Genomic DNA, 6,000 nt, shown 5'->3' with positions numbered 1-6,000 from the left:
CGATCGCTACCACTTTGTTCATTTAAATGGGAAGTCATCTCAATTATCACCAGTAAAGTATGGAGTACCACAAGGATCTGTCCTAGGTCCTCTGCTATTTTCAATGTGCATGTTGCCCCTTGGTAATATTATTAGAAAATACGGGATTAGTTTTCATTGTTATGCTGATGATACTCAACTATATATCTCAACAAGACCAGATGAAACTTCTAAACTAAGCTAATAGATTGTGTAAAAAATGTAAAACATTGGATGACCAATAATTTCCTCCTATTAAATTCAGATAAGACAGAGATATTACTTATTGGACCAAAAAACAGTACACAAAATCTCTTGGATTACAATTTGCAACTAGACGGATGTACTGTTACGTCCTCTAAAGTCAAAAATCTGGGTGTTATATTAGACAGCAACTTGTCCTTTGAAAATCATATTTCCCATGTTACAAAAACAGCATTCTTCCATCTTAGAAACATTGCCAAGCTTTGAAACATGCTACCTGTTTCTGACGCAGAAAAACTAGTTCATGCATTCATGACCTCTAGACTGGACTATTGTAATGCACTGCTAGGTGGTTGTCCTGCATCTTCAATAAACAAGACTACAGATAGTCCAAAATGCAGCGGCTAGAGTTCTTACCAGGTCAAGAAAATATTACCCCAATTTTACAGTCTCTGCACTGGCTACCTATTAAGTTCCGTATCATTTACAAAATATTATTACTTGCCTATAAGACCCTAAATGGTTTAGCTCCTGCGTACCTAACTTGTCTTCTACCACGCTACAATCCAACTCTGGAATAACCTTCCTGATAATGTTCGGGTTTAGACACACTTTCTCTGTTTAAATCTAGATTAAAGACACATCTCTTTAGCCAAGCATTCACATAATGCATCTTATAATCTTGTACTGCAGTTATATCTGATCAAATGTACATTATTATTATTCTTTAGCTTGGGTTGAACAAATCATTTTTGCTTAGATGGAACAGCAGCTACGTTAATTATGTCTCTATTTGTTTCTGCCACGGGATTAACATACAGAAGGAATTACAGAAGCTTCAGTCTGGATCTAACCCTTAAATGATCTGAGATGACCGAACACCTGAGAAAAGATAATGCCAACCCCTCAGAGGATCTCAGAGGATGCCAACGCTCAGACAACATACAGAATTACCAAATTTTGCCATAAATTAAATATATTAAGGTTCTGCAATATATAAATATATTGTGGAAACTTAATTTCCTGTAGAGCTGCTTTACAACGATTTGTATCGTAAAAAGCGCTATACAAATAAACTTGAACATAAGATGTAATTCGTTTTGGGTAAATCTAATAGGTAATCTTTGGTCTTTATTCTGTTGTTCTATTAATATGTTTAAATTAAAACGAAAAGAAGCAATGTTTGATATATTTTGTCTGAGGAAGATTGCAGCAGCCAAGGCAAGCTGACTGATGTTATCAAGTACGCTGCTCTTTGCAGAATTACCGGCCTTTCGTTGTTCCGTCTGCGGGAGCTCACACTCCCGGGTCTAACTTGTGAAGTCCGAACTATCGAGGATGCAAGGCCGAATTTTGTCAACAAAGTCAACAACAAAAAAAACGATAAGTGTTTTCTCCCCATGTATATATAGTTGCATTTTATTGTTTTGCATTGAGTGTTGTTTTTGTTCTTCTATCCATGACCCTTACAGAAAAGACCTGCGTGCCACCAGTTGAGCAGCATTGCTCTACAGCATGACGCTTTCTTGTATCTTAAGCTTGGAACAGGTGCACAGAACCCTGCAGCCGGCCAAATGACAAGTCCCATCATACAGAGGTATTAAGTAGAGAGTGGGAATTTCTCTGCTTCTCAGGGTCTTCTCACACAAAAATGGAAAAACACACACATGGTTTTTCTCTCAGTGGCTAAAACAACAGCCTGAGAAACCTATCTCGCTGTATCTGCGGACTGAAAAAAGAGCCTTCTTTCTCTCATTTTCGGCACCCTGTTTCGTCTTCTGTCCGGACTTCTCATCCGATCAAGTTTCCCTCCCGAAGCCGCTCTGCACAGCTGCACACTTCTTTTAATCCACCTCTTTCGCACACACACTGCTATCATCTGTATTTTAAAGGATCGCCAGGAAAACACAGAGCATATTTTAAGAGAGAATCCCATAGATGCAATCCAGGAATTTTGAAACACCAACTGAAATCAAGGGGGAAAAAATCCTCTGTGATTGTAAACACATGGGTGGAATTACCATAGAAACTAGCTAGTTGCATTAGCGCTAACATCCTGTCAGTTGCCACAATTACAGTGAACTTAAAAAAAAATTGCCTCAAAAATGACTCAAATATACCACTGAGACCTTTGCTACAGAGTGCATCCAAACGACAAGCTCTTAATAGTTTTTAAAGCTGAGGTTATGTCCGAATGAGTGTGTCCGGCTAGGCTATCAAGCATAGCACATAAAACATAATGGCCCGCCTGCAGGAAACTAAATATAGATGGTGTTTTGATTACGTGAAAATTGACATTTCAAAGGAGATTAGGATCAGACCACTAAAACAACACAGCGAAGAGCCAGGAGGCAGAAGCCGAGAGAGAAAGCCACCTTTACACGCTTAGCGTAGCACGTAACTACACGGCCACATGCTCACTTTTTCCAGCTTGGGCTACTGTGAGGTGAGTGTGTTTGTGTGCGGGAACGTCACTCCGGTGATTAGCTTGGCTACACTTAGCCTTCCTTTCACGCGAATGCTAAGTGGTTGACCCCGTGACCCCTGTCTCCTTGGAGTGCATGGAAGTCCTTTCTTCGCTACAGCAGGTGGGATGGGTTACATCACCATCGGAGAGGGTCCCGTTAATGACGAGCAGGGGGATTGGCTGTTTTTTCCGACATTATTCTGACATTACTCCCACATTATTGTTGTATTAGTAGTGCCATTATTAGGCCAGGTGTGTTTTCACAGTGAGCAAACTCTTCGTCGCTCTGAATAGACACTATGTGGGCCAAGACTGAGATGGGACAGGGCGCCGCGTTGCCGACACGAGTCTTCTCACACGCATAGGTACCATGAACCTCCAAAAGTCAAACTGAGTTCACAAATTATGAATCTAAGATGCAGTGACACATAATGGTCAATTTCTTTTTATTTTAGTCATTGCTTTTTGATGAAAAATATCCTTTGTCATATTCATTTATTTTAATCTTACTAAAATAACAATTAATTTCAGTTGATCAAAATTACATTTTACTTAATGAGAATTATGAGAAAATGAAAATGACATTTTATATAATTTGAACATATTAACATTTAACAAAATCCTGACTTCATTGCTTATAATTAAATAAAACCATAATCTAAAATCATACATTTTCAAGATTGTTCTAGATCTTAGGTACTTTTTTTTGGTCATATTTTGGTCAACAGTATTTTTTTATTAATATTTTCTGTCTCATTAGTGGTGACAATGTACATTTATGCAATGTATTTAGTATATTTAGTAAAACATTAAAATGTTTTTATTTACATTTTTCATTATGGTCCATCTTATGCATGTACTCCAGTATTATATGTTCATTATTTGAACAAAATATGCATATGAACAATATATATATATATATATATATATATATAGTTTTTGTGTTGATGAAAATATCCTTTATATTTAGTGAATGTTTTCATTTCATATTTATTCATTTTAATTTTAAAATAGCAGCTAATTTCAGATGACAAAAGCTACATTTTAATTATGAGATTGCAAAATTAAAACAAATATTCAAACATTTTATATAATTTATATATTATACAGAATCCAGACTTATTAATAAAACATTCATATTCTTCCTCTATTTTCTTAAGATCTTGCAGTATTGTTTTTTCTTGTCAAATTTTCATGAACAATATGTTTTCATTGAAATTATGGGCCATTGCGTCTTCATTATTGGTGCACAAAATATACAAGAACGCCAGTATTAATTTTTATAAATTTATTTGTTTAATATTTATATATTAAAATATCCTTTATATTTATTGTTTTGTCATACATTCATTAATTTTAGTAAATTTTTGTTAATGATAAAAATTTTACCAAATAATCAAACATTTTTTATATTAATCTAAACATGTAACGTAACAAAATCCTAACTTTATTCACTATGTTTGTATTATAGATTTGATTATATATATATATTTTTTTTTTTTTTCTTATTTTTGGTCATTGTTCTTGAGATGTAGACTGATGTATGCTTGCGTACATTGGTGCACCCAAAGATTATATTATTTTGGGTACTTTCAAAACTCCCCAAATCACTTGCACTCTCATGTGATGCCTGGATCACTGTGAAAGCTATCATGTTCAAGAGAGCATGGGGATTCTGAAAGCTCGGGCCAGACATGACGGTCTTCCTCTTTTAAAAGAGCATCGTCATGGAGACGCTTCCGACACCACACAACGTTAAATGGCAGAGCCACAAGAGATATTCAGTTGCACGCACACACGCAACAGCAAATGTGTGCAATTAAAGAGGTGTTGTTCATTTCACACCCACCTGGATGTTAGAGTCTCAGCGAGAAGCTTGCCAACCGATGGACTTGAAGATAAGCAATCAAAAACACAGATACGATCTCACGCACACATCTTCATGTCTGATTATAGTTAAATGGGGTTGTGTTGAGTCTGGTCGCTATACACACAGATCTGGGCTCACCCTAAGGATTTTGGATAACGGAACACTGCAGATCCACATCTCAATAAGTGTAGAAACAGGTTTCCTTTCTCTCGTTCTCTCGTTTCATCCCGTTTCTTTTAATCTCTTACTCTTACTTTTCTCATATGGATTTTGCTCTTCTTGTTCATTTTCTATATCATGCCCATGAGACAAAAGTTTTTAACTAAAGAAAACAAGATAATTCACCTATAAAATGAAAATATTGTCATCTTTGACTCAACATCATGTCATTCCAAAACAGTATGACTTATTTCTGTAAAGCAAAAAAGAAAAGATTATGAACAGATTTAAAATGCACCTGGAAACAAGAGCTTTCAAAAACATAAAAGAAAAAAAAAATAAAGAAAATAGTGTGTGCTATATTTTAAGTCTTCTAAAGCTGTACAATAACTTTGTGTTGCAAACAGACTAAATTTATGTTGGTACTTCCTGATTATCTTCACCTCTAGTGGGCTGAAACCAAATCATTGAGTAAGTGAGTTTGAAAGCTGATTCAGTCTGATTTGTGAATGAACTGGTGAGTCGTTTAGGTTTTGTGAACCGAATCAAGCGATTCATTTAAATTATCTATTTCATAAGAAAGATTCATTCACAAATGAGACATACTATAATTGGTTCTTCTAGACAGCAATGAGATTAGATGGATATCAACTGGACACATTTGCTTTAAAGTTGGTATAGAATTAAATTCTATTTTCTAAATCCTTGTTATGGATTTTATTGTGAATGATTCACCCATGCATGTGTTTAATATTTTCTTCATAATTTGTAGCTAAAATATCATAACTTTCAGTGAAGCACCCAATTTGTCTCGTGATGCTAGACTTCTCCAGTCATTTAGTCCGCTTAAACCTCTGTCCAACTTTAAGATCGCATTAAGGTCTGCCTCAATGCAATTATCAACCATTATAATTTATTTTTCATTTTTGATAATCCATTTTGGGTGACAATATGATTTTCAAAAAAGATCTGAGTGTGAAGTCTCAAACAATGATCAGATTTTCCAAGATTTCAAAGTCTGCAATCAAAAGTAAGAGATTTCAGTATAACTAAAGAACTGGTTTGGTTGGTTATATAAAATAATTTTTCATTTAATTATACCAAGACCAAATAATTTGATTTATGTAAACCACATTTTAGCTCTCTACTCTTACTATACTTTATGTTGTCAGTTGTTGTTGAATGACAATTGTTGTCTATTTGTCTATTGTCTAATTAACATTTTTGTCTATTTTTATTGCTACCAAGGAATTGTTGGAGGAACATTCTTAACTGTGAACCC

Source organism: Barbus barbus, assembly GCF_936440315.1.
Source record: "Barbus barbus genome assembly, chromosome: 31".
NCBI classification, from domain to species: domain Eukaryota; kingdom Metazoa; phylum Chordata; class Actinopteri; order Cypriniformes; family Cyprinidae; genus Barbus; species Barbus barbus.
Note: the sequence above shows the minus strand (reverse complement) of the source record.